The 25,180-nt window shown below is 34.0% G+C and overlaps 1 protein-coding gene across 2 annotated transcripts in view; it reads left to right on the forward strand.

Annotated features, from left to right (window-relative positions):
- LOC125251456 (leucine-rich repeat and immunoglobulin-like domain-containing nogo receptor-interacting protein 3) overlaps positions 1–25,180 on the forward strand; it is a 50,974-nt gene that overhangs the window by 20,108 nt on the left and 5,686 nt on the right. The gene's annotated exons all lie outside the window — the stretch shown is intronic.

The following is a 25,180-nucleotide window of genomic DNA, read 5'->3' on the forward strand; positions in this document are numbered from 1 at the left end:
TTTTTGAATGGATCAATAGTAATTTTTCTTATTTTAAAGTCATTTATTTTAATTTTACGTTTTTATGATTTCATTTTTAGTTTAGTTTTTTTATTTGGATTTTTTTTTTTTAAAATCATTTGTTAATTGTATGGTTTTTGAATTTTTATAAAATTTTTATTATAGTGTTTTATTTGTTTTATTTTAAAACAATTTATTTTAATCTTATTTTTATGATTTAATTAATTTTACTAACTTTTCTTAATTAATAATTAATTTTAAATTTACTTTTTAATATTATTTTAAAATGTTTTTGTTTCATTTTTAATGATTTTAATTTATTTTTAGTTGCTGTTAAGTTTGCTTTAGCTTTATTTTTAGCTTTATTCTCTCTCATTTCCTTCCGGACTAGCGGGTCACGTAATATTCCTGTCCCTCCATCTTTTCATCTTCACTTTTTATTTTCTCCTCCGTCTTTAATCAATCTCTTTCCAGCATATCCCTCCGTCTGTTTTGTTCTTAATTGCTTCTCCAGATGCGTTGTTGTTTCAGAGCTGCCCGATGAATTCAAACGGAACATTTATTATATTGTGTGTACATGGCCTCGAGCTTATGCCTTTCTGTGTTTTTTTATCACACAGCAGCAGCAAAAAGTTTATTCCTATATTTTAATGCCAATACATTACATTTACAAACCAGAGTAACTGTCTGAGTTTAGAAAAGGTTTTTCCTTTTTATTTCTCTTGTTTCCCCTGTTTGTGTTGACTCTTATTTAGTGTATTAACGTCCTGTTTTATTTCCTGGTTGCTTTTGTTTAAGTTACCCTTTTTGCGGCCATAGTGATTCATTTACCTGTTCCTCGTTAGGCCCTTGTTATCTTTTTACAGTAAAAGCATAATTCAAATTAGCGCTGCATATTAATCGTTAAAAGACGATTTTGATTCAACGCCACATATTATAAATATTATAGCTCTGGCTATTAATTGTTCACAGCGAAATTTATGCGTTTTAATTTTATGTGTCTGTCATTGAATTTTTTGATTCATTCAAAAATGATTCATCCAGATGAAACAAGCGAAGTGTTTATGAATAGAATCATTCATTATGTTTTTTCTTATTTTAAAGTCATTTCAAGAGATTTTCAAAAACACTGATTTCAGTAATGAAACAAGTGAAGTCTTTGAGTGAGTATGAATCATTTCAGAGATTCGTTCAAAAACACTGATTTCCAGTAATGAAACAAGTAGTATTTTTTTTATTTGGATTTTTTTTTTTTTTTTGAAATTCATCAAGAGATTGTTACTGATTCCAGTAATGAAACAAGTGAAGTTTTGAGTGAGTCATTGAATTTATAAAATTTGTTCAAAAATTATTTATAGTGAAACAAGAGAAGTATTTTTATTTGAATCATTTTCGAGATTTGTTCAAAAATGCTGATTTAACCTATAATGAAAAAAGTGAAGTATTTATGAGTGAGTCATTGAATATTTTTCAAGAGATTCATTCAAAACCCTGATTCATCCAGTAATGAAGCAAGTGAAGTATTTTGACTGAGTTATTGAATCATTCATTCAAGAGATTCACTCAAAAATGCTATTCATCCTGTTGAAACAAGTGAAGTCTTAATGAGTAGTCATTGAATCATTCATTCGAATTTTTCAAAAACGCAATTCATCCAGTTGAAACAACAAAGTTTTTAGTGAGTCATTGAATCATTCATTCAAGAGATTTATTCAAAAACACTGATCATCATTGAAACAAGTGAAGTATTTGAGTGAGTCATTGAACACTCAAGAGATTTGTTCAAAAACGCATTCAACCTATAGTGAAACAAGTGAAGTATTTATGAGTAGTCATGATCATTCATTCAAGAATTCGTTCAAAAACACTGATTCATCCAGTAATGAAACAAGTGAAGTATTTTGAGTGACTGAATCATTCATTCAAGAGATTCGTTCAAAAACACTGATCATCAGTAATGAAACAAGTGAAGTATTTATGAGTGAGTCACTGAATCATTCATTCAAGAGATTTGTTCAAAAATGCTGATTCAACCTACACTGTAAAAAATGACGTGATTTTAACAGTAAAAGACTGTAAAAATGCTGCGGTGAAAAACTGTCAATTGGTTTACAGAAAGTTTCCGTACTATATACGGTGAATAACTGTAATAGATCTAACGGTACATTTAAGTAATTTTACGGTAAAATACTGTTAAATTCACAGTTTTTGGAAGTGAAAAATAACAATTCATTGTAAAATTTACAGTGAAAAACCGTAAATTGACATTCCCACAATTCCCTGCGTGACACTTCACATTTGATATATTTTCGTTGAAATAACTCTGTTTCTTCTTAGTTTTTCTCATTTTTTTCTAATCAATTATGTACATTAGATGTAACAAAACCCTAATGTTGTTAAATTAATGTTTATTGCATTTTTAAAATTTCATGCATGTTACCATGATGGTGTTTAGTGTGTGTGTGTGAATGACACTGTGTGCACCTTCTATATATTAGTATTGTCCTTCTCAGCTTGTGGAAAATCTGCTTGTGTGAGCTTTGATCATCATGTGACTCTTATCACCACTGTGTTTGGTGACTGTCAGTGTATTATAAAGGTACAAAACAGATATTAGTACTTCATTAGGTTGGTAAATTAACATTATATCAGTTAATGAAATACGTTATTTTACCGTAAATTTAAAAACATTTTTTTGCTACTGTATTTTTTACGGTAAAGTTCTGGCAACCACAGCTGCCGTTTTTTTACCGTAAATTTTACTGGGATTTTTTTTACAGTGTATAGTGAAACAAGAGAAGTATTTATGAGTGAGTCATTGAATCATTCATTTGAGATTTGTTCAAAAATGCTGATTTAACCTATAATGAAAAAAGTGAAGTATTTATGAGTGAGTCATTGAATCATTTATTCAAGAGATTCATTCAAAACCCTGATTCATCCAGTAATGAAGCAAGTGAAGTATTTATGACTGAGTTATTGAATCATTCATTCAAGAGATTCATTCAAAAACGCTGATTCATCCAGTAATGAAACAAGTGAAATCTTTATGAGTGAGTCATTGAATCATACATTCAAACCATTTTTCCATTCTAATTAATTAAACATTTTTAAATAGACTGCAGCAATTAATAATTTATCTGAACCTCTAATAAATTGTGTTATTTTATTTAGTTGTCTGTTTAGAATTGTGATCTCTGTTTGAAACAAACAAACAAACAAACAAACAAACAAAAAAATTGTGATTCTCAGTTTATCCAGAATCGCGCAGCTCTAACTCACTGTATAAATGCATCTATAGATGTGTAGATTTTTGTTATGCAAACTTGTGGCATCAAAAGTATTTTTCTTTATCAGTAAGTTTTAATCAATTTAACTAAATGTGTCCTCCTGTCTTTGTTTAGTTATTAATTTTTGTAGCGTAACAGCCTTCTTTAACCCTCTTTGTTGCACTTTTATGCATAAACATTATTTATGTCCATGCCGTGTTTATATGTCAAATAATTAGCCAGTCTTTAATTTATTCTAAAATCATTTATTTTGATTAGAAGTCATGTTTGAGAGTGGTAATGAACCGTTTTGGTGATAAATGACCCCTGTCAACACGCCCACATAATGAAGTCTTTGTGCATTCGATGCTTTCTGCTGCCCACCCCTCTCATTTCATTAGTAATTTAAACAACCACTCGTTTACAGCATTTAATTACGTTTCAGCACAAACAGCCTGCATGGACGGCTAAACGCTGTAAGGCTTGCGCCGTTTCTGCAGCTGTAGTGCGCTGGACGTCATCCAGGTATGGGATCAGAGTTTATCTCCAAGCCAGCGCTGAAGATCGAATCAGACAGTCGTATCTCCATCCTCCATCTGCTGCTCTCATCGGCCCTGTGGACGCTCATGTCTTCAGGCTTTGATAAAGTATCCGAGCGGTTAGAGAAGCTCGTCGCTAGCATGTAGATGAGAGCTGTTTTGACTGTGGCATCTGTTGCTGGAGATGTTTAGATGAAGGATTTCAGATGCATATCATACATTGTTACTTAAAGATCTTTGCATAGTGAATGTGAAGTCGAAATGCAGTGAAAATTTTCATTTTCAGTTTAATTTATTAACCAACTATTCATCTCAGTTTACATCACTGCTAGATTATGCCTTATAATGCATTGTATGATCTCATAAATAATTCTAATCACAATTTTAATGCATTATAATACTTATGTATTTATTGAACACACCTTTATAATAATGCATTAAAACACATGACAAACAACCACTTTCAGAAGTAACAAGGAATCTGCAAATATTATAATGCATTTGAACTTTGGTTACAATTATTTATGAATAGATATAATGCATTATAACGTACATTATGAATACCTTTATAATGCATTATACTTAAAGGGTTTAAGTGTTACTCTCAGTTTTATTTAACAATGAAAACACAGTTTCTGTGATGTGGGTGAGAAACGCAGGCGTTCATCTCCTCTTTGCTAGATTCATGCAATGTCATGAACTGTTTTCGGGAATCATTTGCTTGTAGTTGCATTCTGAATACAAAACTTGATTTTCTCTTTTGCAAAATTCCAAATGCATTTGTGTTTCAAGTTACTATAGTAAATGTCATGCAGTTTGTGAAAGGAGGAATTTTCAGAGCGTCCTGTTGTGAAAGAAAGCGGTCTTGAAAAAAACAAAAAACAAATATGAAAGTGATGTTTTAAAAAGTTGCACAAAAATGCAATGCTTCTTTTTTCAAAATAGCGTTCTCCATCACTGGTGGTAAACCAGTAAGCCTTTTATAGATGCCAGTCAGTACTCTAAACGATTGACTTTTGACCTCAGCCGTCACATGACCGTCTGCATGAATAAGACAGATGGAACATTTCAGATCAAGGGTTCACGCTGATATTACCATCTCATTCCCAGATGCCAATCTACAAATGGAGAACGCTGTGACACCACAGACGCTTTCATGCATCTTCTAGAAATAGATCCTGTCCGGCCCAACCTGCCAATCAATGCCAGCGGAGAGCTGTAACGTCCATCTTGAGGAGTGTTGTTCTGACTGGGCAGCAGAAACCGCCATCTGTCACGGACAGATTTCTACAGAAAAACATTTTCATCTCTTTTTTTTGGTCCTTTGATTTCATGCTTAACGTCTTATTCACTGTTAACCTGATGTGAGACAAGCAATTTGTCTGTCCACACCAGAAATGATGCGACTTGAGATGCGACATTTAATCTCACAGCCAATCAGAAGAGCACGTGGGCGGAGTTTATCTGCAAGTGCATTGCACTCGAAACCAAATCCATCCCAAATGATCGATTGGCTTAAAATGATTTTTTCTAGTTCTGTTTGCTGCATGCCAGATGGCTTGTCTAGACCGGCCTGGTCCGGTTCAAACCCAATGTGAGACCAGTTATCATGTGAAGCTGGTATTAGCAGGATTTTCCAGTCAGTGTTGTCTTAATGGCTCACGGTGAGGACACGTCTAACTGTCTCTTTCAGATTTCAATCCACCCTTTGCTCATGGGAGGTTCATGTTTAGTCCTGTTGACTGCAGATGACTGTGGGGTTTGGGGAAGAAGGCGTTGATGGACTTCTTGAAATATCCTTCATCCTTGAATCAAAACCAGAACCGCTTTGACTAAGTGTTGGGTGAGATGTCATGTCATAGTACCGGTGTGTGTGTGTGTATATATATATATGTCACAATACTGTTGTTTTTGCAGTGAAACCACAGGTTAATGACTCTTTTTAGTAATCCAGTGAATTTTATACTTTAAATAACCTGAACTGAAACCAAAATATGAGGGGCCTCATGAATAAAACTTTGCATATATATTTTATCCTGAAAGTGTGCATAAGCAGATTTTGTGTACGTGCAAAATATTCAGATTTATAAATGTACATACTGCACAAAATTCCCTTTAGAAATCATATATTCATGCATACACAAATCCCCATACCGTCTCCTCCATATGGAGCTCACAATGGCATAACCTCATCTGCATATAATTTACATATGAATATTGCATTCACATGTGATTCCACCATGTTTAATGGTACAAGATGATAGAAAAAAAGAAGATGTGGACTGTAAATACTGTTCAGTAATCTTTTCTTGTTTTAGAATAAAATATCTGTAAAACAAAATATATTTTGCTAAATGTTATATAATAAAATACTTATTTTCTAAAAGGAATTATTCTCATTCATTCCCACTGGTAAACCAAAATTGTGCCTATATATATATATATATATACAGTACAGTCCAAAAGTTTGGAACCACTAAGATTTTTAATGTTTTTAAAAGAAGTTTCATCTGCTCACCAAGGCTACATTTATTTAATTAAAAATACAGTAAAAAACAGTAATATTGTGAAATATTATTACAATTTAAAATAACTGTTTTCTATTTGAATATATTTCACAAAGTAATTTATTCCTGTGATGCAAAGCTGAATTTTCAGCATCGTTACTCCAGTCTTCAGTGTCACATGATCCTTCAGAAATCATTCTAATGATGATTTGCTGCTCAAGAAACATTTATTATTATTTTCAATGTTGAAAACAGTTTTTTTCAGGATTCCTTGATGAATAGAAAGTTCAAAAGAACAGCATTTATCTGAAATACAAAGCTTCTGTAGCATTATACACTACCGTTCAAAAGTTTGGGGTCAGTAAGAATTTTTATTTTTATTTTTTTGAGAAGAAATTAAAGAAATGAATACTTTTATTCAGCAAGGATGCATTAAATCAATCAAAAGTGGCAGTAAAGACATTTATAATGTTACAAAAGATTAGATTTCAGATAAACACTGTTCTTTTGAACTTTCTATTCATCAAATAATCCTGAAAAAAAATATTGTACACAAATATTTTGTACAATTGTACACATTAAATGTTTCTTGAGCAGCAGATCAGCATATTAGAATGATTTCTGAAGGATCATGTGACACTGAAGACTGGAGTAATGATGCTGAAAATTCAGCTTTGATCACAGGAATAAATTACTTTGTCAAATATATTCAAATAGAAAACAGTTATTTTAAATTGTAATAATATTTCACAATATTGCTGTTTTTACTGTATTTTTAATTAAATAAATGTAGCCTTGGTGAGCAGACGAAACTTCTTTTAAAAACATTAAAAATCTTAGTGGTTCCAAACTTTTGGACTGTACTGTATATATATGTATGTATGTGCATATATTAAATACATCTATATTATGTATTTAATCTAAATGTGCATATCAAATTGGTAAATCGAGTATAAATTCATCAAGTTTACTTCACTACTTTGTGAGTGTTTGGACAATTTGCACATATTTTTTAAAATAAATCCTGATATGTGCATGGAAAATTGTGTAGGCACAAATTGGCCGATGAAATTGGCTTCAACAACTTTCCATGCACGTATCGGGATAAAAATGTGTGGACAGTGTTTATACATCAGGCCCCACTTTATCCTTAACAAATAAATGAAGTAGTCTGTTCCGCAATAACAAATCTTCTAAACTCTCTAGCGGTTGACATATTTCTACCGGTTGCATGATATATATACCGTCCTCAGACGTGACCCTGGCTGTCTGATCCCAGTTAGTCACACCTGCATCTGTGCGCTGTCTGCACGGCACTTATTAGCGAGCGATGTGGCTAATTAATCCCATAAGCGTCGCTTTAAAGCTGTCGGACAGAGTGCAAGAGCTCTTACAAACCCTCTGACAGCTCTGAGCGAGCGTTTGCTAATCTGACTGTAATGCCTGAACATCGGCAGTCAGCTCCACATCTGCCGTCCTCCATGACGCTCAATTGCCTCTGTAGTCCTAATAGTCAGAAAAGCGCTTCGCAAACTAATTGCATAAATCTGCTAAGTAACATTCTGCATTTGTCATCTAATTTGGGCCTGGTCCGGTGCACATACGCGTGGTAATTGAGCAGGACGTTAGCAGAGGACAGCGTTTATGAATCTGTTGAGCTGCGTTTGCTAAATGTGAAATGAACGTGCTGCCGGATTCCCCGCAGACAGGCAGCGCTCATTGTGTCAGTCAGTGTAGAAGTTCAGCGTCTGCGTGTTTGCGGCTGGTGCCCAGAACGACTGAGACGCTGAATTGATCCATTCAAACATGTTCTTGTGTTCACAAATGGCTAGACGGAGCATAACAGAATGGAAAAGAAAGCAGAATTCCCGAGATGAAAGATGTGAAATCTGGTTTGTTTGACTAAACCAATGAGGAGAGGTGTGTGTGTGTGTGTGTGTGTGTGTGTGCATTTGCTTTTAAAATTTTGTTTTATTTTTACCTTTTACAGCATCATAAAACTGAGGCTCATGGCGTGAGACACTGAAAAAACAGTGAAGCGTGATGCAGCAGCAAAAGATGTGCGTCTTAAGCCGTGTTCCCACTGAAATTATCAGGAACAATTTGTCCCAGAAACTTTTTTCCCAGGAACTTTTCCCCCCCAGACCTGTTGCTGTCTGCTTTTCCATCACGTCTAAAGTACTGTGAAGATTATGCAAATTAGTCCGTTGACGTAGAACTGCACGCAACGTATAAAAGCTTAATAAAACCTCATCGTCAGTCCATCGGTCGTGCATTTATAAATATGACCCCATTCCTAAGTATGTGAACCATTGATTTTTAATACTGAGTGTGGTTACCTGATGATCTATGAATGTTTTTGTGTTTTGTGATGGTTGTTCATGAGTCTCTTGTTTGTCCTGAGCAGTTAAACTGAGCTCCGTTCTTCAGAAAAATCCTCCAGCTCCTGCAGATTCTTCAGTTTTCCAGCATCTTTTGCATATTTGAACCCTTTCCAGCAGTGACTGAATGATTTTGAGATTCATCTTTTCCAGTGTTGGGGGTAACGCATTACAAGTAACTTGAGTTATGTAATCAGATTACTTTTTTCAAGTAACTAGTAAAGTAACGCATTACTTTTTCAATTTACAACAAAATATCTAAGTTACTTTTTCAAATAAGTAACGCAAGTTACTTTTCACATTTATTGACTGACAGATCTCCTGTCCCCATGCTGAGAGAAATAAAGTGCAGAGGGTGTTGTGTGCGCTAAGCATGATGGGTATTGTAGTTTTAGACTAAATGTGAACATGCATGCACTCATCTCACTTGCACGAAAACATTCAGTATTCCTCAAAATGAATAAAAACAGTGAAATGCAATCTCAGAATTTTATGCAAACCTGTAATAATTAACTATATTAAATTACACACATACTTTATGCATTTAATCTCAATTATTAACCAATGTCTTTGCGGCTGACCTTCAATGTACCTAATTCAACCATACTAATAAGCAAAAATACTTTAGATTAGATTTAGAAATAAGAACTAGAACTTCCTTCTTCTGTATCCTATTCTTCTTTAATCCAGAATGGCAGCACAGCTGAAAGGTTTGTTTGAGCTGCGCCCTCTACTGTACAGGTGTAAATATGCATTACCTTCAGCCTGAGGCTTATTCATTTCACTTTTGGTGTGAAAGGGCCTTTTTGCCAAAAATATAACTTTTTTGTTGTTATTAAAAAACAAACAAGCAAGCTCAGCCCCAGTGAAAAAAAGTAACGCAAAAGTAATGTAACGCATTACTTTTCATAAAAAGTAACGAAGTAATGCATTTAGTTACTTTTTTAGGGAGTAACGCAATATTGTAATGCATTACTTTTAAAAGTAACTTTCCCCAACACTGATCTTTTCACACTAAGGACAACTGAGGGACTCTATTAAAAAAGGTTCAAACATTCACTGATGCTCCAGAAGGAAACACGATGCATTAAGAGTCGGGGGGTGAAAACTTTTGAACAGGATAAAGATGTCCAAATTTTTCTTATTTTGTTTAAATATCATTTTTTTCATGCATTACTGCCCTTCAGAAGCAACAGAAGATACTTACATGTTTGCCAGGAGACAAATTAAGTACAATATTCCTTGATCTTCAGATTCAAAAAGTTTTCACCCCTCGGCTCTTAATGCATCGTGTTTCCTTCTGGTGCATCAGTGAATGTTTGAACCTTTTTTAATAGTTGTGTTTGAGTCCCTCAGTTGTCCTCAGTGTGAAAAGATGAATCTCAAAATCATACAGTCACTGCTGGAAAGGGTTCAAATACACAAAAATGCTTGAAAACTGAAGAATCTGCAGGAGCTGGAGATTTTTTCTGAAGAACAGAGCTCAGTTTAACTGCTCAGGACAAACAAGAGACTCATGAACAACCATCACAAAACACAAAAACAGTCGTGGATCATCAGGTAACCACACACAGTATTGAGAATCAATGGATCACATACTTATGAATGGGGTCATATTAACCCTTAAATGCATGACTGTTATGCCAATCATTCTTACATATTCGGGTCTTTATCGACCCGGATCTATATCTACCACGGAAGGATCTCTACCTGTCGTGATAATATAAAACTCCTCTGATATTAGAGTAACAATTGCAGAAGAATAAAATAAAGCATATTTTGTTACCTTTTGGAGCTTGAAAGGGCTCAGTTTGAGCAGATGTTTTATGCCATCATCACTGTCCTCGTCAGAGCTCATTTCCAGGGTAAATTCAGCAAATAATAGGCTAGTTTTATGTTTGAGGTCACGTATATGAGCCCATTCGCGATCTCAAACGTATTCTCAAAACTATATAATTTTCAGCATCTTCAAAATCAATATTTCGATCGCTAACAGCTTCACCAGATCCATCCAGTAAGAGTTAGAGTCATGTTTGATTGCGTTCAGTACTTGCTCTGCAGTAAATCGCTGAGCCATTTCATGTTTTTCTTATTTCGATTTTTGTCTGAATTAATCTTCACTTCATCATTGTATATCAGACATTGCCACCTTGTGGAATAAAGGTGAATTGCACTTATTCCGTCATCTAAGATTCAATTATTGTTGTGCAGAAAAAATGTATGTACACTCATACACACCTCAGGTCGTTTGCGACCCTATACAATTTTTACAAAAAATGAATACAAAAATAGGCATTCTTTTATAATTTTATGATTTTTTTCTTGTTATATTCTTTATAATTAATTGATTGATTGAGGAATACTAAGAAGGTTGATGTCTAACTTTAAAAAATGAATGAGGAGGAGGGTAGTGAATGACATCCCGGGTCACTAAAGACCCGAGGTATGCATTTAAGGGTTAATAAATTCAGCTAATTTTTTATGTAAACATCGTTGACATGATTGGTTACAAGGTAGTTTGTGACGTCAGAAACACCAGCGATTTTAAAGCACGTCTTTGGTTTACTGCAGTTTTAAAGAGAAAATATTTAGCAATGGTGTTGACTTCTGAATTTGCACATGGTTTGTCTTAAAGCATATTAAAAACACCAGATAGACATATAAACAACATTTAAAAACTTGATTTTCACCACAGGAGGACTTTAAATATAGTTTATGGTATCACAATATATAAAATCACTTTTTGTCTTAATTTTCATTTAAGATTTTATTTGAATTATTTTGCATATCATTTCATTCATTTTGAATGATTCTATTAACTTTTTGCTTATTGTCAGTCTTAGTATGAACACTTTAATACACTAAAATGAAAGCATCTATTTTTTTCAAGGTTTTTTTTTTAAAATTTCTAATAATGTTTTATTTTTTTTTGCATCCAATTTCAGGGGTCTAGTTCTATATATTTGTTCAGACGTAATTTTTGTACACATATAGAGTTGAATATAATTTGAAAACACAATATGACAGCAGACGCATGGAAAGCTATGAAATGGAAAGATAATGACATTTTCTGCAAAATCTGGTTTGCTTGACTAAACCAAGGACGTGTGTGTGTGTGTGTGTGTGTGTGTGTGTGTGTGTGTGTGTGTAGATTTGCCCACTATCTTCCCCTGCAGCCTCATTTTCATGGTCAGGTCCCTAACGACATCATGTTCCCTTTGAAGTGCACTAACCTGCTGAGAGTCACTGAACACACACACACACACACACACACATGCACATTCACCTTGAGCAAGGTGAGAAGGAGAACTCGTTCTTAAAAGTCCTCATGAATCATTCTTAAAGAACTCTCAGAACTACAATATTACTAAAATGAGAAATTACTTCAGGTTCTGGTCAGTCTCTACTACGACCACACTGTATATACTGTATGTTTGCTTTAAACAAAGTTGCATATATATATATAATATTTGAGGTCTATAATATAACTAGACCTCTAAAAACTGCCATGATGCTTTACAAACACCACTGATTATCATGCAATTTAAATGCTAATGAGTCTTTAACCAATCATTCCCTCGTATATCAGAACGAGTTGTGTCGCAGCGATCCCGTTAGTCTTATCTTGTTAGTTATCTCTGGCTCCGGGAGTCCAGCGGTTCATCTGAGGCCCAATTCAATTCCTCACGGTGACGAGAGACGTTAGCGCACAACACACCGTCCCCGTTCGACTTCTTCACGGCCCCTAAAGCTCCAGTTAATCACAGCCGTGTTCCTCTGAGGCGCTCGGGTTAAACGGTGCTGAAGTCTGCTCAGACGTTATCAGCTCACAGCCAGCTGCTGATGTTAGCCTGCTGTTTGTAAATTGTTTATGAGGTCCCATCGCGATCTTCACAGCGGTGGAAAGGTTAGAGCGCCTTTCTAAACTTTTGTTTTCACCTTGAAAGCTTGTTTGTAGACGCAGGATTTCATCATTGCTGTTATTATGCAGGGAGAACAGATCGTGTTTTAGAGCAAGAAGCCACAAGGTCAAGTGTTTTACAGCAACAGTCTTATGCTGCAGATAAATACTGTTGCATTTAGAACTTTTTTGATGGCTTTGAATGGATTTATACAGTAAATGTGGTTATTTTAGTAGCACAAAGTGGAGTACATATAAACTCTAAAAAATGCTGGGTTAAAAACAACCCAAGTTGGGTTGAAAATGGATAAACCCAGCGGTTGGGTTAAATGTTTTGTCCAACCTGCTGGGTAGTTTTATTTAACCCAACTATTGTTTGAAAATTACTGTATTGCATGCTTAAAATGAACCCAAAATATGTTGGAAATGAACATTTGTTAATAAGTTTCATGAATAATACACTCTAAAAAATGTTTGGTAAAAAACAACCCAAGTTGGGTTGAAAATGGACAAACCCAGCAATTGGGTTGTTTTAACCCAGTGGTTGGGTTAAATGTTTGCCCAACCTGCTGGGTAGTTTTATTTAACCCAACTACTGATTAAAAATGACTATATGTCTGACTTAAAATGAATCCAAAATAGGTGAGAAATTAAAAATCAGAAACATAATTACTAGAGGCAACAATAATAATCAAAAGGTGTACATTTATTAATAAGCAATTTAATAAATGTTTATTGTTTATTATTCATTATCTTATTAATAAATGCTCATTTATTAAACATATTAATAAATGAGCCCAATTTTCCAATTTTCAAAGCAATACAGTAATTTTTATACAACAGTTGAGTTAAATAAAACTACCCAGCACGTTGGGCAAACATTTAACCCAACCACTGGGTTAAAACAACCCAATTGCTGGGTTTGTCCATTTTCAACCCAACTTGGGTTGTTTTTAACCCAGCATTTTTTAGAGTGTAATTAAACATTTATTAAATTGCTTAGTAATAAATGTTCACCTTTTGATTATTATTGTTGCCTTTTGATAATTATGTCTGATTTTTAATTTCCAACATATTTTGGGTTCATTTTAAGCCAGACATATAGTCATTTTTAAACAAATTGAGTTAAATAAAAACTACCCAGCAGGTTAGGCAAACATTTAACCCAACCACTGGGTCAAAACAACCCAGTCGCTGGGTTTGTCCATTTGAAACCCAAACTGCAAGCATTTTTAGAGAGTAAAACACAGTGGAATACAATGTATCAAGTCGCAACAGCTGCAGTTAGAATTTTGATGTGAAAATGTAACTGTTGCTGATGTGTACTGTTGCAACTTGATACATTCAAATATGCTGTGTTCCAATTCACATACTATCCGTCCTAAATAGTATTTGAAATTAGAATTAGTGTGATCCAAATCATAGTGTGTTGAAATGAGAATCCAAAGGTACCCGGATGTTCCACTATTTGTGAACGAGGATTCGAACTACAAACACGAATAGATTAGAAGGTGTTAAAACTACAAACATGGTGGCCATCAATCAGAGATATTAATTCGTTGCATATTTTGCAATATAAATTTTATTTTTATATACATAACTTGAAATTAATAGTTTTATATTTCACCATTGTTTTTATTCTGATAATGTCAGTGGCAGTGCTTCATGGGATTGTAGTTCTTTCCCTCACAACATTGTCTTTTTGTCTGATTTTCAAACACTTTTTTGCTTCAAATGAAAGTTTGTAATGTTGTGATTCTCCTCATAACTCTCAAACAAAGACTTTTTAATAATCCCTATGGGGAAAAATACTTCCGGAAGCAGCGCCGCTGAAACAGAACGTGCGTCACAAACGTGTGCCGACTGAAGTGTGTTTAGAAGCGAATCTGTTTGTTCTTGTTCAGTGTTGAAGTGTTTTGTGCGGTGATGACGAGTGTGTCCTTGTGATCGCGGCCGTGTGACGCTGACACAGGGAGAGTGTGTCCTCTGTCGAGGAGAAGCGCCGGCGGCTGCCGTGTGTTCAGCTCTCATGTCTAATTCAACAAGAATGACTAAACCTTCATTACAGAGAAATACACACACCGACTGCACCTGGAATGACATTTTTTGCTAGCTGTGTTGCATCATTGATATCATGTTTAATTCAGTGAGGGCCATCATTTATCATTTTGGAAATAATTACATTATTTTGCCTTTTGTAATCCAGTTTGGTGTTTGCATTGCATTGTTGGATACAGATATCCATACGTGTTCTGCTTGTGTACCACATTTTGCCAAATGTGAGCAGTGTAATACTACAGTATGAGTAGTGTGATATAAGCCGCACGATTTGACACCTCATTCATGGGTCTGTGGTGCAGGACAAGTTATTTGCAGAAGTTTGTACCAAAGAATAATAATAATATGTGAGATAGTAATAGTAATGCTTCACTTTGCAAGCACCACTAATAATAATAATAATAATAATAATAATAATAATAATAAAATTCATTATTGTTATATTGCCATTATTATTAACAACAAAACATTACATTTTATTATTATTTGTATTATTATTAATAATAATAATACAATATTTTTGCTTTAAAATAATACCTCATCACTAACTTAAATAAAAATGGTCATTTGTGGATTTATAATCAATTTTAGTGTAAATATTTCTTAACTTTTGACAGCCTATATAAATTCCATAATTTTTACAAAAAAACTATAAGAATAAATGCAATCATTAATTGTTTAAATTATTAACAATAATATTAATAATAATGAAAAATGATGTTTTTATCATTATCAACAAGCACAATTCATAAATATTATTGTTGTTGTTATTATAATAATAATAAATTATAGTTTTCATGATTTTTTTATAATAATCATGTTTTATAATAATAATAATAATATTATTATTATTATTATTATCAACTCAATATATTATTATTATTATTATTATTAAATGCATTATTAATAATAAAGACAATGTTTTTAATAATAATAATACTAATTATTATTATTAACAACATCAACAATTATTATATTATAATTATTGTTATTATTATTAATATTATTTAATTTATTATTAATAATAATAATAAAATATGATTTAATTGTTATTATTATGATTATTATTGATGTATTATTGTTGTAATAGTAATATTTATGAATTGTTGTTGATAATATAACATTATTTTATTATTAATATTATTGTTAATGATAATAATAAATTAGTTCTTAAATCAGTAGTAATATTATTGTTAATGATTTAAACAATAAATGATTGTATTTATTATTATTATTAAAAATGATGATATTTATTTGATTTATCAAAAGTTAAGAAATTACAAAAATAGATTATAAATCCACAAATGACCATTTATATTTAAGTTAGTGATGAGGTAATGCGACTAAATAGCATACTTCTGTTTGAAACTGTTGATTGCATAATTTGTACTTGTGGACTATTATTGAAAAAGTGCAGTAAACATTCTATAGTGCACAGAATTGAGTAAGTAATCTAGTTTATCATTCTGAACGCAGCCTGAAAAAATCAATCCAAGATGAGGCAAGAGAAATGTTTGTTGTAAATATATTTGGAGGAGCACTATCTCTTTGACACACGGTTGATAGTTGCTTCCAAATCAGTCACCTGTGAGGTTCCAGTGCGGTCAGGATGCTGCCTATGTAGACACTAAATCAGCTCACTAGGTAGGCAGCAGCTCTGTTTCTCTGCATCAGTACCTGCTCCCAGCGCTGAGAGGGTTAGTTTGAGTGTCTCTTGGTTCACTAGGGGTGATTTGTCTCTTTAGGGATCCTCTCGGCCGAGTGCAGGACGCTCACACAGCCTCTCAGCAGAGAAGAGCCTGTCACAATCTATTACATGGCTGCAGAAATGAGCCTGAGCTGCACCTGGAGATGTGCGTTACCGTGCGTGACGCGCACATACCGCTGGGTTAGACGGAGCCTGGATCTTGTCAGGAACCTGGAAAAGAAATCGGAGCTGAATGATAATTATTTCCCAAAACAGTACATGCTCAGTAGTGATGTTTGCGGTTTGTTTACGCCTGTCTCATGAAAAGTCCTCGCCTCTGTGTTTAGGTTGTTATAGATTCTGTTTGCTTCCTCCCACTGAATGCTTGAGAAGATCTGTGTTTGAACTGTGTGTTCGTGGTGTTTATTTATTCATTCATTTTACACTGTAAAAGTTCAGCTCAACATGGGGAGAAAACAACTGTTTTGTAAAAAGAGTCTCACTTCCTACATCTATGACATGAGCTGTAAAGAGCCACACGATGGAACTGTCAAAGAGAAAATTATCTAAATGAAGAAATTAGTGATTAGTTACAGTTATTGTTTCTGTTGATTAATGAGCACTGTCCATCCATACATACAGTACATATATACATAAATATATCCATCCATACATAAATACACATACATGCAATCATACATGCATACATATATACATACATACATACATTCATACTGTGACGAGCAGGGCGGGCGAGAGCCGTGAGGGAACGGCGCGAGGCCGGTGACGCGAGTGATAATGAGCGTCACCTGCGAGGCGTGCCGGCCTCGAGTCTCTCACGGAGGAGCTCCGGAGGCATAAAAGGAGGAGCGACATCAGTGAAGGACGAGAGAGGACCAGGCCTGGACTTTACGTTATGTTTTATTATGTTTGTGTGGCCGGCAGACGTCCGCGAGGGTCTGCCGGCATTACTTTCGTTTTGTTCTTTGTTTATTTTACATTAAAGTTACGTTGAATGTTCGCCGGTTCCCGCCTCCTTCTTCCCACATCTACTAACCATACTGTACATGCATACATACATGCAATCATACATGCATATATTCATACATGCTGTATATACATGCATACATAAATACATACATGCAATCATAGAGACATACATTCATACATACATTCATACATACATACATGCAATCATACAAACATACATTCATTCATTCATACATACTGTACATACATACATACATGCAATCATACAAACATACATTCATACATAATGTACATACATATATACATACTGTACATGCATACATACATGCAATCATACATGCATACATTCATACATGCTGTACATACATGCATACATAAATACACACATGCAATCATACATTCATACATACTGTACATACATACATACATACATACATACATGCAATCATACATACATACATACATACTGTACATACTGTACATACATACATACAAACATACATTCATTCATACATACTGTACATACATGCATACTGTACATACATACACACACACACACACACACACACACACACACACACACACACACACACACACTGTACATGCATACATACATACATGCAAACATACATTCATACATACATACATACATACATACATAATGTACATACATACATACATACATACAAACATACATGCATACATTCATACATGCTGTGTATACATGCATACATAAATACACACATGCAATCATACATTCATACATACTGTACATACATGCATACATACATACATACATACATACAGACAGACAGACAGACATGCAATCATACAAACATACATTCATTCATACATACTGTACGTACATACATACATACATACATACATACTGTACATACTGTACATACATACATACACACACACACACACACACACACACACACACACACACACACACACACACACACTGTACATGCATACATACATGCAAACATACATTCATACATACATACATACATACATACATACATAATGTACATACATACATACATATATACATACTGTACATGCATACATACATGCAATCATACATACATACATACATACATACATACATACATACATACAAACATACATGCATACATTCATACATGCTGTGTATACATGCATACATAAATACACACATGCAATCATACATTCATACATACTGTACATGCATGCATACATAAATACATACATGCAATCATACAAATATACATTCATACATACATACTGTGCATACATATATACATACATACATACTGTACATGCATACATAAATACATACATGCAATCATACAAACATACATTCATATATACATACTGTACATACATACATACATACATACATACATAGATACATACATACATAAATAAAATATAGTCAGTTTAGGTTACTAAAGACATTTGGTGCATCAACATAAAATGTATTGTCTATTTTAAAATCAGATTTTTGAGCCCCAGTATGTTTTCTAATTTTATGTTTTGTATGTTGTTGTGTTGTGCGGAAGCAGAATTCAAACACCTTGATTGCCATTCTCACAGCTCAATCTTTTTCTGGTTCCTTTGGCATCTCATATTTCTCGCTCCATTTATAGTTGAAGTGATTGCACTCTCTCTCTCTCTCTCTCTCTCTCTCTCGTGGTTGTGCTGGGTTACGGGCCCCGGGGCCGCGGGTGATGTGGGGACAGTGTGCTGACCCTCCTCATAAATCACAGAGCATGAAACAGGCTCGCGGCGAAACACGCTCTCCTCCGCTGATACGCCGCTGGCCACCGCGCTTGACAACCCTGAGGAAGATGCACAGAGAGAAATGGATTCAAATAATTTTTTTATGAAATTCAGTCATTTAATCACTCTAATGCAGTTTAAACACGTATTTCTACATAACAGTTGTTCATATTACAAAAAAAATTCACAGAAAATCTTCCCTTTTAATCACAGCTCTAAAATTTCTTTCATGCTTGTATCAGATTATAGTGGCATTGAGCTAAAAGAGTAATGATAATTACTCATTATACTAATGGTGTGTGTATAAATTTGAATTTTTATTATATTTACTATATTTTTATTATTTTTTAATTATTATTTTATTTGCATTTTTTTTAAATTAAATTATTTTAATTGTTAATTTATTTTGTATTATTTTTAATTATTTTATTTTTAAATAATTATTTTTTATTATTTTATTTTCATTTATATTTTGCATTTTTTTTATTTTAATTTTATTTATTTTAATTTTGAAGTATCTTTGGGGGTGACACTTGATGTGCTGTAGTGTCACACTCTCTAGAGCTCTTTAACCTTTGACCCCACTCATTCAAATCTCATTTCACTCATAACCCACCCTGACCCTGGTCATGACCTCACATCACAGCAAAAGTCCTTCAAACGTCCAGAAAGCTCCTCTCAGCCACCGCAAACATTCAATTCCATTTCAGTCCAATTTGAAATTCAGTTAGTGTTTCAGAATTTAATGAAGGCTTCGACAGATATTTGAATAGAAATCAGGTTTCTCCTTATCTCCTCTATTAACATAAATTAAATTAGGTCAGTCTGAGAAATCTCATCCCTGCTGGCCGTAGTGAATTCATTAGTTCTGATGCTCTGAGCGGGTCTGAGAGTGTGTGTGGATTTATTATGAATGAGTCGACTAATTAGAATCCTGAACCGTTGCGTGTTTTTAGCATCCTCGTAGGAAGGGCTCTCGTAAACACGTTCGCTGGGGCTGCGAGACTCCGACGAACAGCCAAAAACACCAGCGGCACTTGTGCGTCTCCATGTGAAAGACCATGAGTGCGAGTCGCTCTATTTTTAGGACGTTCAGAAAACAGCCCTAGCACATTCTCTTTCCCACCTCGCTAAACTAAATCCGTCGTTTCACCAAACTTCCCGCACGTCAGAGATGTTTTAATGCTCCTGATGATGACAGATTGAACTGGGCTGTCAGTTCTCTCACAGGAAACAGATGAACAGATGATTGTTTCTTTCATCAGAAGCTTTTTCTCCAAGAATTTGCTCTTGTCAAAAGCAGTGTGTGTGTGTGGGTTGTCGTCAAATAACAGACTACCGTTTTATTTTTTTTAGAATGTTTTCAAATATTTGTCTGAATGTATATGAAAAAAATGTTTTAGGTGCTGGACTTCATTTTTATTAAGGTTTGCAACATTTCGTCTGATAATATTATTATAAAATAACACACTGAAATGTGTTTCCTTATTATACTAATAGTGCTATTAAATTATTATATTATTGAATTATTACATAAGCATTTATGGTTGAATTATTATATGTTTACATTTACTTAAAAAAATATATTTTGTGTTTTATTTGATTTTTTGATGTTTTTAATTTTTATTATTTTATTTTAATTTATTTTATTTTTGAAGAATCGGCTTTAACCATTGGCCTCACTGTTTTGTTTTTCCTCCTATAAAATATATATATAAAATATATGAAGTCTGAATATATCAGATAAAATTGTTTTATTAAGATTTCTACAAAAGTTTGCACCATTTTGTGCTTTTAAATTATTATATTAATTAATTATTGAATAAGCATTAATGGTTGTGTGTATATATGTGTATATTTTGTGTTTTATTTCTTTACTTTTTTCCATTTTTTAAATTTATTTTGTATTTTATTTTATTATTATTTTTAATTTACATATAATTTTTTTTTTTTTTTTATATATATATATATATATATATATATATATATATATATTATTTTTTCTTTTTATTATTTTATTTTTTGAAGAATCAGGCTTTAACCTTTGACCCTGCTCACTTTTATTTTTGTTTTTCCAATTATTTTTTTAAATAGTTGTTTGTCTGAATATATCAGAGAAAATTGTTTTGTTAAGATTTCTATTAAAGTTTGCGCCATTTTGATTTTAATCCTGTTTTGTTTTTTTCATATTTAAATAGTTCTGTCATGTGACACTTGAATATTTAAATGGTCAATTATTCTTTAAAGTCTAAATTACAAAAAATATATATATATATTATTGTTATTTTCAGTTAGCATGCATGTATAATAGATCTTGCTATGTGGTTGCTAAAAAAGTTGTTGGCATGTTGCTAAGGAGTTGCTATTGAGTTCTGGGCCACCGCAAGGGTGTTGCTAGGTGGTTACTATGCGGGCATTGATAAAGATGTTCTGTGTGATTTGCTAGGTTATTTTTCACCCCTTTTATTGTCCGCCAACTGAAAATCATCCGATCGATTGGTAGTCCGTGTGTTTTAAAGGCATGTTTCATGTGCAGTGCTACAGTGAAATCTTCTAAAGGCCTGCTGAGTCGGCTTTAGCCCAGGCTTTCAGAAGAAAGGTCATAAATTACCAGACGGACAGATAGAAACACCCCCGTGGAGGATGTCAGTTAAAAACCCTTGCATTTTCTCATACTGACAAGTTTGTGTTTGGCTATTTTTTATTTCAGAATGTTTGTACATGATGGCATTAGCATTACACACACAGTTTGATGCTTGTCCTATAAATCAGAGCGCTGATACACAATAAATCACAGGCCTGTGTTTGCTGCAGGCGCTTCACTTCCTCCCACACGCGTGTCTAACGGCCGCTGACTAAGAACATGCATGCATTCGTGTCATTGATAAAAGCCCCATCAGTTTCTGTGCGTGTTCGCATTCGTTTGAATGATGTTTCTTTATAATACTGCATTGATTTTGAGTATAATAGTAGAAAGCATAAAATAAAGCAGTATTGTATCCCACAATGCAGTAGATTTGACATTCTATTCCAGCGTGACAAATGAATCATGAGTAATAACAATAATTTCCTTCTGTTGAATTTATTTGGTCAAGCTCCAGATCCAACAAAAATGGATCAAATAACTGGACAGAATTATACATGCAACAGTGTGGGATAAAAAAATAATAATCTTGTTTTCCATTTGAATTAAGTTTATTTTTTTTCTTGTTTTTTCTTGTTTTAACCACAATTTTCAGAAAGCAAGAATTAATATCTTGCTTTCTGAAGTCATGTGTATGTATCTTGATTAAAACATGTTTAGATGTTTTTAATGGAAAACAAGACAGAAATACACTTTAATTATGTTGATACAACAAATCTACCGTAAAAAGTCCTAAAGCTTTAACCATTTCATGCATGAATTATGACAACCTCGGTCAGGATTTTTTTTTCTTGGTTTTTTTATTGCTCTTAAGGGATGAAAAACAAGATTTGAACTTTTTTTTTAACCCATTTTTCAAAGAGATATTCAGATGAATGGACAGTTTGCGTTTTTGGTTTTAACTGAAGAAATATTGTATTAAACATAATACAGTAATAACAGCAGTACTGTGTGTTTTTAACAAACCAATAAATAAACAGAAATTAGCAGTGTTGGGGGTAACATGCATTATGTAATCAGATTACTTTTTTAAAGGGGGTATCACACACAGTCAATCTCATGTTAATCTTGAGTACCTTTGAGTAGTATCCTTCGGTTCATATCTCAGAAAAGTCTTTAGCTTTATCATATTTATAAAAGAAAGTGCCTTTCCGAAAAAAGCCGAGCTCCTGGAGGCGTGCCGTGAACGGAGCTAAAGAGTCACGAGCGCACACAGATTTTGCGTAGAGATCGTCTGCAAGATGCAACATCATTATAAATAATAAGGGAACGAAAACGTTGGCTTGAAGGCTGCATACTTCATCAAGGATGTCATATTTAAGAAAAGTAACCATAATAAAATTGACTGATATTCATTGTTGCCCCTGAATCGGGACACAGCCATTGTTGAAAATTCTCTCGGCTTCCGTATCCCGACCGAAGCGTGTTGATGGGCGTGCTCTTGCTCTTGCTCTGGGTGATGTGTGTGTGCAAGCTTATCAGGGAGAAGTGCCTATACAAGGAATTCCGCCCTTTATTATGTGATAAAGGCCATGCTCAAAAAAAAATTTGGCGAAACATGTCCACAACCGGAAGTTGTATATTTGGCACAGAAAGACTCGTGTTTTGAGACTTTGGCCATGTTTAGCATGAGAATGCAACTCTTTAACAGTGTAAATAAGTCAGAATGCATGAAATAGCATTACACAACCCCTTTAATGTAACGCATTACAAGTAACGTGCATTACATAATCAGATTACTTTTTGACATAACTGCAAATTACAATCTAATGGCACAAATACATTTATTTACAACAACAAAAAAATGACTTCAGATGAAGTATTTTCAAGAACAACAGTCACAGTAATAGTATGAATTGTAGCTGAAATACAGATGCATGATGTCCAGTTTAGTGGACAGATGATTAATCATAATTTACTCCTAATCTAAAATCAATACTTGGAAAATATAACAATGCGATGACTCCTTAGATGTTACTTGGTTGCAACATTTTTTTTTTTTACCTGCAAGAGTATATATATGTATATCAGTGTTTGAACCTTTTTTAGTAGTTGTGTTGCATGCATGTATGTTATATATACATATATATATATATATATCTCCGCCCTATAACCTCTATAAGCACATCAGATGGAGGTTTAATGTGATTCTCTGGTCTTTTCAGACCCACACAGTGTTTGACTTGGCCGGTGTAAGGATTAGACGGACTTGGCTGGAATCTTCCCTTCCATATCCAAGCGCAGTGGCTCTGCGCCCAGTGACTCAACCTTTAACTGCGTGCCAGTGCAAGAAAAAACAGAAAAACAAACAGCAACTATGTAATTTATTAGCACCCACTCCACTGATAGCAAATAACCTGATTAAATCTGGACCTTTACAGCCAGGTGATATATTTACCTCGTTCAATCTGGAATTTGTCTCACTTACAACAAAATCAATCGCTTCACTAGAATATTAATACAAGTGTGTAACAGGTTAAATAAAGCAATGATAATTACTGAGCTGCGTATCAGTCAACATGACAACAGATGCCTTTTTACTTCTGTAAAACTGTGACGTTTTTAAGTATAACATGATATTTAACAAAGAAAAGATTAAAATATGAATAAAGGGGCGGGGCCTGGTTGAGTTAGTTAGTAGTGTGTTGAAACTGGCGGTTATGGTAAGGGGCGGGACATTTCCCAAACACCAATCACAACACACTACTCCAGCCGACCAATCAGAGCACATTGTGCTTTTCAGAAGGAGGGGCTTCATAGAGACAGGAACTAAACAGAGCGTTACTGACAGACTGGGAAGAGAGGAGCTGCAACAATGGAGAAGATGAGGAAAATAATCAACCTGTTCTAGTAGAGCCCACGCTCGTGACTGAAATGCAGCTGAACAGATACTGTGTGACCCAGAAAATAACAACACAAGAAACATGTTGTTTATCTATTGTATTAGATTCTGAATGACTCAATTAATACTAGTCCATGACTCACTCATTGCAGTTAATCCACCACCTACATTGAAAACAAATCTGGTGTAGAAACATTTTCACAAACAAGTCACACATACATTTTTGGAGTAGAAAAACTGAATAGTATTGTCATGTAAAACAATGTGTCGTACCTCCTGTTCTGCTGTGATAAAGATCAGTCTGACGTGAAGGAAAGCAGCGCAGTGTTTTCAGAGTTACTTCTTGTGGCGTTTTTCAGCCTGGCGTTAGTGTTATATAACTAACCGAGAGCAATTCATCAACGGTCTGTCCTATTATCAGCACTGAGCTGAACATGTGAGGATGATAAACACTGTATTAATATGCACTGTTGGCTTTTCCAGTCAATCGCATCGGTTGTTCTCTTATGTGGAAACAAAAAAACTGCTGGCACGTCAAATGTTAACCCCTTTTATGTAATCGAGGTTGTGCATAATCATCCACTTTCATTCA

The sequence above is a fragment of the Megalobrama amblycephala genome, linkage group LG17, assembly GCF_018812025.1.
Source record: "Megalobrama amblycephala isolate DHTTF-2021 linkage group LG17, ASM1881202v1, whole genome shotgun sequence".
NCBI lineage: Eukaryota > Metazoa > Chordata > Actinopteri > Cypriniformes > Xenocyprididae > Megalobrama > Megalobrama amblycephala.